The sequence below is a fragment of the Schistocerca piceifrons genome, chromosome 3, assembly GCF_021461385.2.
Source record: "Schistocerca piceifrons isolate TAMUIC-IGC-003096 chromosome 3, iqSchPice1.1, whole genome shotgun sequence".
NCBI lineage: Eukaryota > Metazoa > Arthropoda > Insecta > Orthoptera > Acrididae > Schistocerca > Schistocerca piceifrons.
Window position 1 is genome coordinate 658101838 of NC_060140.1, and position 14686 is coordinate 658116523.

Genomic DNA, 14686 nt, shown 5'->3' on the forward strand with positions numbered 1-14686 from the left:
ATCATTGTGGAATACTCCGGAACATTGTAGAATGTTTCGGAATACTGTCGATTACTCTGGAGTGTTCTGAAATGTTCTAGAAGTTTCTAGAGGGCGACCTCATATCTTCAAAAGCACGCCCTTCAGGTAAATACTGTAACCTTCTTCATGCATGGGGTATAGAGGGCTACCACACCACATAACTCCCTTTATCGTACCGGGACTCTTTCCTGAGTTTTAGCGGCAAGCACATTGTATACTTACTTTTATAATATACAGGTTGAGCCACTGACTATTGCCACTAAGAGTAACTCTGAAAGAATGTCAGGAGCTGAAAAGTTGCATGGGACAACGGGGGATATAATATGACGTTGGTTTTTTATTGCTAGGTGGGGTCGCTTCAGAGATATAAAGGTCAACTTTTTTTAAGTGGGATGCTGTAGTTTGGTACTTATTTTCTGATAGCGGCTATCAAGACGACGTTCATGCCACATTTTTGACCTTCATTGATCTTCAAATACCTTACTGTTGCACATCATTGGAAGCGTCTCGATAGCCGCTATCAGAAAATAAGTACCAAACTACAGCATCCCATCAAAAAAAAGAAAAAAAAACATTTTACCTTCATGTCTCTGACGCTACCTCTCCTAGAAAAGAAAAAAAAAACCAACGTCATATTATGGCTCCCGTTGTCCTACGCAACATTTGTCTCACAAACTTTTCACCTACTCTCATACTTTTGGAATTATTCTAGTTGACAATAGTTAGTGACTCACCTGTATATATGGATTTGATTGTGACGACAATATCTCTCTGTGTAGGTTTGCATCAATTAAATATTTTCGCATTCAGAGGAAAATGAAGATGATTGATATTTCGTGTAAAGATCTCGCTGGAACGAAACACGCTTTGTTTTAATGACTGCCACCTCACCTCGCTTATAATATCCGTGAAATTCTCTGCCCTAGTGTGAGATAATACAAAGCGAGCTGCCCTTCTATGGGTTTGTCCCATGTTCTCCGTCAATCCTATCTGGCAACGATTTCATACCGCACAACAATATTCTAGTAGACGACAGATTAGCGTAATGTAGGCAGTCTCTTTTGCAGGCCTGTGCCATCTCCTAAGTGTTCTGTCAATAAAATGGAGATTTTAGTTTGCTTTCTGTATAACATTGTCAATGTTATCATTCCAATTTAAGTTTTTCGTAAATGTAATTCCTAGCTATGTACCGAGCGAGGTGGCGCAGTGGTTAGCACACTGGACTCGCATTCGGGAGGACGACGGTTCAATTCCGCGTCCGGCCATCCTGATTTAGGTTTTCCGTGATTTCCCTAAATCGCTCCAGGCAAATGCCGGGATGGTTCCTTTGAAAGGGCACGGCCGACTTCCTTCCCTAATCCGATGAGACCGATGACCTCGCTGTCTGGTCTCTTTCCCCAACCAATCCAATCCAATCCTAGCTATGTAGCTAAACTGAGAGAGATTGTGATTCATCGTGTAACAGAAATTTAGCGTATTACTTATGGTACTCATGTGGATTACCTCAAACTTTTTCTTTTTTAGAGTCAATTGCCGCTTTTCGCACTTTACATATATTGTGTATAAATCATTTTACAATCGGTTTTGATCTTGTAATGACTGTACTAGACGGTAAATGATAGCATCATCTACAAACAGTGTAAGAGGGCTGCTCAGATTGTCTCCTAAATCTGTTGTATGGATTAGGAACAGTAGAGGACGTGTAACACCCCCTTGTAGAACCCCAGATACACTTCCGTTTTACTTGATGACTTTCCATCGATTACTACGAACTGTGACGTTTCCAAAAGGAAACCAGGGATCCACAATTCAGGCGATACTCCATAGGCACGCAGTTTGATTAGAAGGTTCTTGTGAGGAACGGTGTCACAAGATTTGTAGAGATCCCAAAGTATGGTATCAATCTGAGATCTGCTGTCTATAGAATTCATTACTTCCAGCAAATAAAGAGTTAGTTCTGGTCCACAAGCACCATAGTTTTTGATGGACCATTTTCATCGAGATAATTCGTATGTTAGAACACCGTATTTGTTCCAAAATACTATTGAAATCGACGTAAAGTGATATGGGTCTGTAATTCATAAAAATATTCCGATTTCCTTTCTTGAGTGTTGGTGTGAACTGTGCAGCTTTCCAGTCTTTGGGTACGGATCTCCCGTCAAGCGAACTGTTGTGATGTTTGCTAAGTATGGAGTTACTGTGTCAGTATATTCTGAAAGAAACCTGACTGACACACAATCTGGACCGGAAGACTTGTATTTATTAAGCAATTTAAGCTGCTTCGCTTCACCAGGGATATCTAGTTCTAAGTTATTCATCTTGGCAGCTGTTCTTTATTCTAACTATGGAATATTTACTTCGTCTTCTTTCGTGAAGGAATTTCCGAAAACTGTTTATTATGTTTAGTAACTCCGCTTTTATGGTGTCGTCAGTAATATTACAATGGAATCGCGCAGTGAAGGTATTGATTGTATCTCGCCAGTGATGTACTTCCCATATCAGCAGTCTCTTGGTATTTTGTGCCAGATTTTGAGACAGAGTTACGATGTACGAAATATTAAAAGCATCTCGCTAAGAAGTGTGCACTAAATTGCGAGCTTTTGTAAAACTTCACCAAGGACGATCAGTACTATGTACCTATAATTTATTTGGTAGAAATCTCTCAACTGGTACCGATACGTTTCTTTGAATTTTAGCTACATCGATGTATTTCTGTGTATTAAGTAGATATAGCTATTGAAAATGCTGTATTTATTTGAAATTGCTCTGTATATCCAAAACATTACGAGGGCGTACCGAAAAGTAATGCCTCAGAATTTCTTATTTGAAAATTCTTAAAGCTTAATAAATGAAACAAAGGCTATTAACATTCTTCATCTTTATATTTCATGTCTACACATTTATTTCTCAACATAACCACCCTGGCGACGAACACATTTGTCCCAACGGGATACTAGTTTGTTGATATCGTCACTGTAGAACGTAACTTCGTTGACAAAGCCACAACAAACTCACCACTGCTTGCAGCACTTGATCAGTATCAGAGTGAAGTTATCGGATCCGTTCTTTAAGTTTTGGAAACAGATGAATATCGGATGCGGCGAAGATGGGACTGCGTGGAAGATGTTTGATGATAATGAAACAAGGGTGTCGGATTGTTGCAGATGTCGCAGCGCTCGTATGTGGTATGGAGAGGGTGCTATGTGTGTGGACGAACTCGTCGATTCGAAACTCGGTTACAGCACGCTGTTTCTCACACACCGACCTCGTTACGTTACATAGCGCCATGTTACACTCTACAACTCGGAGCCCTCTAGCGACAAGGGCTGCAAATTTGTAGACGTGAAGAGTAAACATATAGAATGCTAGTAAAATTTATTACATTTAAAAAACTTTAAGAGTTTTTACGTAAAATATCGGAGACATTTCTTTTGTACTCACTACGTTATTTTAGGTCACTGATGATGTTTCTATAAAGCAAAAGTGAAATGTGTCCGGAGTAAATATACGCAGAAATTTTTAGCCCCCAAAGTGACAACACCAATCACCCTACGAACAATTCTTTACTTTTAAGCGCTTTCTCAAATATTTTATTTTTTTGTACTGCTTGTGAAATGATTTATCGGCTACTCATGTGAAAGGTTTCTGGACACTACTAACCTCTATATGTTGCATTAGGCAGTATGTCTAAAATAGTGTACGAATTTGTTGTTACATAAGTTTGAACGCTTCAGCTAGGACTGGGCTTAGCCACTTGAATAATCGCAGCTGGTCAAACATCTTTCTGTCCATTCGCCAACTCTGTTGAGACGTGGTACTACAGTCAAGCCACTAGATTTCTTGCAGAAAAGAGCTGGGTCAGCATTCAGACCAGGGTTGCCACGTTTTTTCTGAGCAAAATCGAGATTTTTTAAAGAAACCTAGACAAAACAGACATATTCCTGAAACACAGAATACAATATTAGAAAACACTGCATTTTACTTTAATGACATTTTTCCTCGCTTTTCAACCTCCTTAGTTGGCTCTTCGTTTCTTCGAGGTCCGTAAAACGATGAAACTGCAGGTAAATAAATGAGTAATTCATCTCGACCATTAAGTCAGCTTCCAGTGTAGCCATTGACAAGTGATCCTCATCAGGCTATAAATTCTTTCTGGAGCAGCATTGGAATGGAGTACAGAAAACAAGAAACAGAAAACTCTGAATAGGTTTTTACACTTTTCATAACGACGAAAAAATTTCATCCACTTATCATCAGACTTCAGATTAAAAGAGTCCTCTTCTTCCTTGAGAAAGCCGTTCGACTGCACTGAGACGTCCTCGCTGGTCATCGGGGCTCAGTTCTAAGCGGCACTCACTACTGAAGACGATGACGTATGGTGCGTCATGGTGCGCCGTTTTTTTATTGTTTTTTGTCTTGGAGTGTATGTGACTAAAGTGTTACATTCGTTTTACAAATTATAACCTCCACCACGGTTTCTCACGCGTTAATGCTAGTATACCTGCAACTGCATCTATATCTACATGATTACTCTGGAAGTCACAATTAAGTGCCTGGAAGAGGGTTCCTCGAAAGACCTTCAGTTTGTTTCTCTACAGTTCCACTGTCGAACAGCGTGCGGGAAAAATGGACACTTAATCTTTCGGTGTTCACTCCTGTTTCTCCTATTTTATTATGACCATCAAATCTTCGTTTACATGAAATTCATATTGAGAAGTCACTTCTACAAATTCTGAAACTGAGCACCAAATCCTTGTTAGTGAAAATGGTTTGAAAGATTTGTAAACGCTCCCTTGAAAGTCAAATCGTTTGTCAAGATAGTCTACACGACGCTGCAAGTAATCTGCCGTGTCTCTTTTGAATGTTTTGACACGTTCATCATTTACTGACTTCAAGACGACCGAGGATGTCACAGAGGAAGAAAATTGCACAGCACTACTGTAAGCGTATTGTCATATTGCTGGCTTAGTTGTGGAGTATCTTTGCGGGCAGCCGCGTCTGTAGAGAGTCGAGCACGGGACACGAAACTGTTATGTTGTGTAGTGTGTAGGCATGCAAGAAGCATTGTTAGTATTCAGGTTGAAGTGTTGCTACAAGTGCTACTACAGGAAAGTGATTAAATATGGAAGTAATTCAGAGGAAAGTGCTTCAAGATGTAATTAAAAACGAGCAGTGCCACCGATAACGTATTTGTGTATCCTCTCGTTGCGTGTCGCACAGTATCAATCATCCGCGCCGTGTTCGGTCTCTCAGAATGAACTGATGTGAATCAGTAGAAATTAGTTACCATAAAAGAGTCTAGTCAAATGCCAGCGTCTTGTAGCGAACGTGAGGACGTGCGTTCGATCATCGCGTTTCCGCATTATCAACAACCAGTCGCGCCGCGACGGTTACGCGCACGCTCGTACAAGTGAGAACTGAGAACTGAAAAATTAGCTTTACGAACAGTGTTATATCATTACTAGTGACAAGGAGGACTATTACCAGATATCTGTATGTGTGACGAGCGTAAGAACTTTCGTTCGTCCATTCGGCTTCCGCATCATCAACAATCACCCTCGTCGTGTCGGTTACGCGTACGTTCGTTCGATTGATCTTTTTGGACTGTTAATCATCAAGATTGTTAATTGGGATAACCCTTTACGATTTAGAGTGGAAACAGTGCAAACTGTGATTTCCATATCGTCTCAGAATATAGATGTTCATACCAGACATAGGGCAGTGTTGAATTTTAACGTTGAGTGACTGCCCTAAACCCGCTTGCATATTTCGATAGATAATTCCAGGTAAGCCAACAGCAGTGTGGAGCAGAACAGTACGACCGCCGCGGGATTATCAGGTACGTGGTGTGGACAGCGCGCACGGTCAAGAAAAGCAACGGTCACGAAACGAGAAGTCAGTTTAAAGTACCCCACCCATTTGTACTTCCGGGCGTGTTATACTACTTAGTTGTTCTTGCAGAGAACGATTAAGCACTTTCTGACCGACTTCTAAGTCGCTACTCGAAAACAACAAGTTTGCCATCTTAGCCTTCAGTCTAAAACTAAAAGCAGAGTTATAAATTTCAGTAACTTCCGCAAGATTTCCCCACAATTTTAAACCCATAACGAGCAATTCAGAGGGAGGACCATAATGTTTGATGAAATATTGTCAGCTTTTGTGCGATAGGGAATTTTTACCAATCCCGATGAGGTTTAAATAGGAGTCGGCATTTCCACTGGAAATTCAGGACAGTCCCGTCTAAATTGCGATACGTGGGAATCCTGATTCAGACACAGGCACCCTACTTCAGCGTTTTTCTTCCGCGGTCAAGGTATTGAAGCTAGGTCCCTTGTAGCTATTGTCCTGAGAAGCAAAATCGGAAGAAAGTCTGGCTTAGCTCTAGGTAGCCTCCTCCGCTGTGACGGACGTAGCCAGTTAGCGAAACACCTCAGTGAGCGGTGACGTGGCACCGGCCGCCTGTCATTTCTGACCGCCGGACGGGCAGTCGCGCGTATCCGGGTGAAGGCCAGGCCGGATCGGGGCTGTGCGGGGCTGCCTACCACGGGAGGCGCCGGCGCCGGCGCTGGCGTGCGCCTTATCTGCCTCGCTGGTTGCGCACCCTTCACCCTTCGAGCCTAATCTCGGTCGTCCGTCTTGCCGGCCCCTCGCCCCAGCCATAGCCCAGCGTGCTCTATTTGCGTCAGCGGCGACTGCCGCCTTCCACTGGGCTAAGGCCACCGCGGCGGGGTCAAGAGCGGTCGCGGAATTAGATTCCCAGATACGATCCCCAAACCAATTTCTTCGTGACAGCACGCCGTAGGATTACATCCCGCGCTAGCGGTACGACATATGTTCTGATCTTGCCTCTTTCGTTCGAATCACCTTCCACACTTCTACGCAGACACACAACGTAGTTCTAGACCAGTCGTTTCCAGCCTGGTGTAATTACCACTTTGGTGGTGTACATACTGCGTAGTTTGTAAGACGCATCCCTTTTTTTCTTTTTCTTTTGAGTCATCAGTCTTCTAGCTGATTTGAGGTCGAATCAAATTTCTCTCCTGTGCCAACTTCTCCTCCTCAGAGTAGCACTTGCCTCTAGTGCCACAGTAAATCTCAGATATATATACATATCACAAATCTTAAATATCTCGCGAAAATGCCTTATCCGATTTGTAAGTAGTTACGGAAGTAGACCAAGATCTGCTTCATTATTTACTTCGCAACAATAAAGCAACTACCTGGCAGCACAATGGTAACTATGTAATGACTGCTACACTGCTCTAGTGTCCACAGAATATCATTATCATTATTGTTGTTATTATTATTATTAGAGCCAATGGTCAGACACAGAGCATTGGTAGATTCAACGCTTCATTTCAGAAGTAAGGACGTCAGCAATCAAATGATTTACAAACAATATGTTTAGTGAACACATTTTAACTTCGTTGATTTTAAATGAGGGTAGAGGGCGTGGCTGAAGAAAATGCCGCTAGGGAGAGCAGTGGTGCATAGGAAGCATGCACTGTAACTAGCGTCTAACCTAAAAGTCGATAGTTTGGCTTCTTTTCTGAGGAGGAGCTGAAGTAGCATTCGCGATATACTGTCAACTGCTTCATCATTCTGTAAGAAAAGGTTTTTAAAAACAAGCAGTACTTACTGATTGTTTCATTAGTTCATTATTTAGTAGAATAACCCCAAAAACATAATTCTGTGTATCTTCAATCATTTTTAAAATGAACCTATTCAAAGAAAATCATTTTTGACAGATCGGCTGGTTGCTTCTGTCTCCGGTTCTTCTGCCGACGGCTTTTTGATGTTTTTCTAACTTTTCGCCAGCAGTAGTGGCTGGTATTGTCAAAGTTTCACCCTCCACTGCTAGAGGTGTACTTTTTCATTCCAAAATTTAGGTAGGCGCTAACACTGATGAAGGTAGGGGGGGGGGGGGAGATTGGATTGGATTGTTTGGGGGAAGAGACCAAACAGCGAGGTCATCGGTCTCATCGGATTAGGGAAGGATGGGGAAGGAAGTCGGCCGTGCCCTTTCAAAGGAACCATCCCAGCATTTGCCTGGAGCGATTTAGGGAAATCACGAGGGGGTGGGGGGGGGGGGGGGGGGGGAGAGGATTTTCACTCAGGTGTAATAGAATCTCAGAAAGGTTGGGAACAGCTGTCTAGACGGCCGAGTATCTTTCGGTGGCTGATTCGTCTTTCAAAAACTCTGACGTATCTCGCAAAGACAATCGAAGATGTCCATATTGTCATACCTTACGAATAGATACTACATCTACTTCGCAAGACACCGTTATGTGGGTGACGGAAGGTATCTTTCACTACAACTAGTCGTTTCCTTTCATGTTCCACCCGCAGACTGAAAAAGTAAAAAAGTGACTGTCTGTATGCCTCTGTATGAACCCTAATTTCTCAAATCTTATCTTCGTGGAACCTACGCGAAATGTATATTGGCGGCGGTAGAATCGTTCTGCAGCCAGCTTCAAATTCCCGTTCTCGAAGTTTTCTCAGTAATGTCATTCGAAATGAAGGACACTACTGCACCTGTATCTATGTGATTACTCCGCAACTCACAATTAATTGCCGGCGGAGGGTTCATTGAATCACCTCCAAGCCATTTTTATATCGTTCCACTGTCGAGCAGCGCGTGTAAAAACGAACACTTAAATCTTCTCGTGCGCACTTCGATTTATTTTATTTTATCATGATGATAATTCCAGCTTATGTACGCCGGCTGGTGTGGCCGAGAGGTTCTAGGCGCTTCAGTTTGGAACCGCGTGACCGCTACAGTCGCAGGTTCGAATCTTGCCTCGGGCATCGATGTGTACGATGTCCTTAGGTTAGTTAGGTTCTTACTCCTAGGTGACTGATGACCTCAGATGTTAAGTCCCATAGTGCTCAGAGCCATTTGAACCATTTTTGAACCAGGCTACGTAGGTGGGCGCCAACAAAATTTTTTCACACTATGAGGACAAAATTGATGATTCAAATTTCATCGAAAGATCCCCCGCAAAGCAAAACGCCTTTGTTTTAATTATTGCCACCCCAATTCACGTATCGTACCCATGACACTGTCTCCCCTATTTGGCGATAAAACAAAACGAGCTGCCCTTCTCTGAACTTTTTCGATGTCCTTCGCGAATCATATTTGCTGCGAATCCCACACTGCACACCAATACTCCAGAAGAGCGCGGACAAGCGCAAGCAGTCTCTTTAGGTGACCGGTTGGATTTTCTAATTGTTCTCCAATAAATAGCAGTCTTTGGTTTGCTTTCCCCACAACATTACCTATGTGACCGTTCCAGTTTAAATTATTCGTACTTGTAATGTCTAAGTATTTTGTTGAATTTACAGCCGTTAGATTCGTTTTCTTCCTTCCAGGGATTCCCATTTGAGCTCCTGAAGCCTATCCGTAACACTTGCGTGCTGATCGACCCTACCGGTAACAAATCTAGCAGCTCGCCTCTGAATTGCTTTAATGCCCTCTTTCAACACTTTCACAGCTTTCTTTAGTGAAGTAGTTTAATAACACGTTTCAGTAGGTCCAGTTGACTAAATTGGGTAGTAGCTGGTCAAGCAGCTTACCTCACCTCAACCTCTACTGTTGCTTATTACAATTAAAACTCCAATGACAGAAAATAACAAAATTTTACTTGCTATTACTCTACAATATACACTGTCCAGTCACATTATCGTGACAACCGCCTATATCTGACGCCAACGTGAAATAAGTATTCACATACGGCAAGTGGCAGCACTAGAAGTGGAAAGTATATGAAGCTTGTTGAGAGCGAGCAAAAACAATGCGGTATTGTCGCAATGCGTAACGGAGCGATTTACTTGACGTCCAAAAAGTCATGACCATTGACTTTCCGGTCAAGGGTGGGAGCATTTCCGAAACAGCTAAGTTTGGAAACTGTTCGCGTGACGCCGTGGTTAAAGTACACCGCGCATGGCATAATGGCGCTACCCAAAATCGGCATCGAAGCAGCTGTGGTGCACCACAGGGTATGTTGATGGGGGTGAACGACGGCTGTGGAAACGTGCAGGTGCGCGAATCGACGAGCAACCGTTGAGAAACTCATGCCCAGATAAGACAAGGAACTACTAACAGTGTCTCCCCAACCACAGTTCATGGCCTCCACAGGTTCATCCATCTACACTAGTGCTGTTCGTCGACGATGAAGGCTGGGTTTTGGACGCCTGTGCCACAACTGGATGTCCGGTGAGTGACGACAGATGGCCCTTTCACATGAATCACGTTTTATGCTCCATCGGACAGACGGCCATACGTGTGTATGGCGCGAAACGTTTGAAAGCAAAAACATTGCAACAATCGTCGGTCGGGTCTAGGCTGGAGGAACGTTCTCATGGCGTTCTCTGGGTGATGTCGTCGTACTAGAAGGCACAGTTGATCAATACAAGTATACATCTATCCTTTGGGACTATGTACATCCCTACATGAAGTTTGTTTTTTCTCTGCAAGATTCCATCTACCAGCTGGACAGTGCAACGTGTCACACAGCTGGCAGTGCTCGTGTGTGGATGAGTTGGCCGTACTCCCCAGGCCACTAAACTCTCCAAATTTGAACTACTCGAAAATCTGTGGGACCACCTCGACCGGGCTGTCCCCACCGTAGCTCCTCAGCTGAGAAACCTGGTGCAACTGGGTACGGCACTGGAATCGGCACGGCTTCACATCCTTGTCGGTACGTTCCAGAATCTTCCTTCCCGGACGTGGTTATTCAGGCTTTGACAGGTGGTCACATTAATGTAACTGGACAGTGTAATGAGCAAACTACATGATTGAATTTGTAGGTGATATGGATAGACACAGATGAGAAATTCTTGCACACAGAGCTTTCGCCTCTGGCAGAAACAATGGCTCTTACCCGACTGAGCATTGAATCAAATTGAGCTCGAATGACAAGTGAAGCTACGACATTCCATGCTGCTTCAGCTCCATGCTTCGTCAATCGTAATGGATGACGTGTAGTGCCACGCCAGTCCATCGGCATTCCCATGGTCAGATATTTTCAGTGAGTAAGAGGTCTGACGAACTTGTTGGCCGGGGAAACAAACTCTATATTGAGGTAGCGTATGACAACAAAGGCAAGAGATCCTGTGTACCTCAACGATGTTAGGATCGTAATCATTTGAAAACGCCTTGATGGCTGAAAACAATCGTGGAATTTGAAAATAAAATTGCAACTGGTGCTGCTGCTTGCTTCGAAGTAATTACTACCATTTCGGACTCTCACCATCACGTTTAACGTACTGGGCTGTCTGGGAGCCTTACCAGGCGGGATTAATAGAGGAGACAGAGAAGTTCCAAGTAAGAGCAGCACGTTTCGTCATGGTTTCGGTTAGTAAGCGGGAGAACGTTCCTGACAAGCTCATCCAGTTCCAAAGGCCAGCTACAAGAAAAGCTTTGTGCATAAAGTAGAGGTTTGCTAAGAGTATTCTGTAGTGTAGGCTCCAAGAAAATTTAAGCATCATATTACTTGGTCCAACATACATCTTGCGAAATAATAACGACGGCAGTATGGGGGAAATTGTAGGACAAACGGAGGATTACCTACTGTCGTTATTCTCTAGCACTGTTCACATATGGGAGAGGAAAGGGAGAAAACGACAGTGGTATACAAATCAGGCTCTGTCGCACATCGTAAGATAATTTGTGGAGTACAGATGCAGGTGTGAACATTTAAACCATTCTCAGAAACGTGACGGTGAGCGAGACCGGAAGAGTGACCTGTTAACACTCGTGTCAGGTGCTACATTTTCATTTGCCACAACGTACCTCCTCCTAACCACCTTCTCACGTTTCTACTAGGCAGACATTTGTAAGACTGGTTTTCTAATTTTTCCTGCGAAAGGAGAAATAACAGAAGAGAAATACCAAAACGCGCTTTTAAGTGTGAGTTACAAGATTATCCGTCACTTAAATTCTTTGCGAAGTTTGATTGAAGAACCTCCTGTGTTATTTGTTTGTCAATTGAAACCATTAATTCCAAAACAGCACAAGTCCACATTTTGGCACTGTACGAGTTATTGGTATAAATGCATTCATCCCACGTTAGGCAAATCATTGACAATTAGTATAGCACAAAATTCTCAACAAAGGGGTATTTTAAACAGGCAGCGATATTCACAGCAGCAAAGGCCCATGAACTAGTAACAGTCATACCTGCCTTGCGAGCGTCACTTTGTTAGTTCATACAGATGCAGATTATAAACCATCGGATGCATAAATGTACTTATGAACATGACAGACCAATAGCAACTCATAAGGCGAAGGACATTGGGAAGTATGCAGCATCCATTGATTCTCATCGTCGGCGATACTTTTCAGAACTGATGCAGAAATACGGAATGCGAAAAACCACACATGCTGATTAACAGAACGGAGTCTGGGGCCCAGAGTAAAATCGCGAATCTGTTATTCACTTTATCTGTAAACATATTTAATTCAGAATATGTATCATTTCTGCATTCTAACTTGATTTTCACTCTCGTATTGTGAAGTTCCACAATCTGGAATACAATGACTTCTACAAGTACAAAAAAGATTTTTACCATTTTTTCATACTTAAAATATTCATTAGATTTCTCTGAGTCGAAAGAGGATTGTGTACACTGTATTAGTTAGCTGCATACAAAATTTCAGTTTAATAAACTAAACAATTTCAGAGCTGTACGAAAATAATTAATTTTCTCAGAAGTAAGGTTGATTGACTTGTGCTATTTTCTAAGTCATGGCTGCAGTTGTTTGTGACGTTACTTACATTTTTTTGCGTGACACAAAGATCAAAGTATTTCTCTTCAAGTATACGCTTATTCAAATAAGCTTCCAAAACTTTTACTTCAGTAGCAGTTTTCAACACGACTCACTAACCATCACGACACTTAAAAACTCATGCTGCTCGTATCTTCCCATTTCCATCTCGTTGTACCACCAACTTATGTCTTAGCCTTCTCGTTAGAGGAGCATCCTGTCCGATTCTTCTCTTACTATCCATTGAGTGAATGTTATTAAACCTGTGCTCAGCAGTAATTTCTTTTAGTTGAATCCGGCACGATACAATACCAACTAATATTATACAGACATTACGCTACCGACAATCGAGGCTAGAAAAATTCACAAGGATACAAAAAAAAATCATTAGAAATGTTAAGTACAATATCAGTAAGTGCTTTTTTTTCTCTTAATGGTCATCAGTGTTCTCGCTAGTTTTCTGTCTCCCGTCTCGAATTTCCTCTTTGGTCAGCCTCTTAATCTTAGAGTAACGCTTGCATCTAAGTCCTCACCTATTTTTTGGATGTATACCACGCTCTGACCTCTGAAGTTTTTGTCCTTTACGGATGTTCTGGAATCCTGATGTTTTAACACATGTCCTATCATATTGTCCCCATTTTTAGTCAGTGTTTTCCTTGTAATTATTTCCTCACCGCTTGTGATGCGTTTCCATAGAATGTTGTTCTGTGTTTTACATCACGCGAGCTCTACATGGCTTACGGGGAACAGTTATTTACAGTTTGCAAAAATGGTTCAAATGACTCTGATCACTATGGAACTTCCAACATCTGAGGTCATCAGTCCCCTAGAACTTAGAACTACTTAAACCAAACTAACCTAAGGACGACACACACACACCCATGTCCGAGGCAGGATTCAAACCTGCGACCTTAGCGGTCGCGCGGCTCCAGACTGAAGCGCCCAGAAACGCTCGGCCACTCCGGCCGGCTACAGTTTACAGGATAAAGTGATAATACCACGTTTAATATTATTCATACTGATGTAGACACTATGACTGGAAGGTGATAATGTTTTCGGCTTCGGGTGCTTAGCCCGAAGATTGCTAATTGTCTGCACAAATATTATTTTACACGAGTGCAGGTACTGTGACTGTAATCCTGGGCACCAAATATTTCCATTGCTATGAGTCCTTTTCGTGTACCTGAGAGAATAATTATTTTTGGTCTGATCCATTATCATCGTCGCTCAGCTGCACTGAATTAATGTACTGCTATTGGATATTCCAATTAAGCTGTTTAATTCACATGATAGGGTTCGATGTTATACAATTGGGTCTTCAGAAATGTTGTGGGAATCCATCCGAAGCATTAAAATACACAAACTAAGCCAAAACTAAACCACGATGAGCATCAGCAGAGCTACCAATTCTGGTGTGTGACTAACATAAAGACTAATATGATTTACCACGTGATTGACCTTCAGAAAAGAAACCACATCGTGAATTAGTAGTGTGTGCCGAATATGAGTTCCAAACTCAATCATGATTCACTCTATGCTTGATATTCATATTGGTCGCACATGAGAAGTAGATCTACTAATTCACGATGTGATTTCGTTACGAATCACTTGATGTACAGTGTTTCGGTTGAATTAGACGATCACATCAGAAGATGAAGTTGTATAAATTCGAAATCAATCATGTGAATACCTGGATAAAACAACTAAACAATAGCCAATAACAGTACATTAATTATATTTCTGAAATGTGATTATTACTATGTACTACATATCATGTGCATTACACTAATGTAAACGCAGATGTAAACACGTGAATTCGATCCTGTGATACACGTTTTACGTTAAATAAGAGAAATATTAAAATGCACTAACAACAGATGTATATAATACATGGAA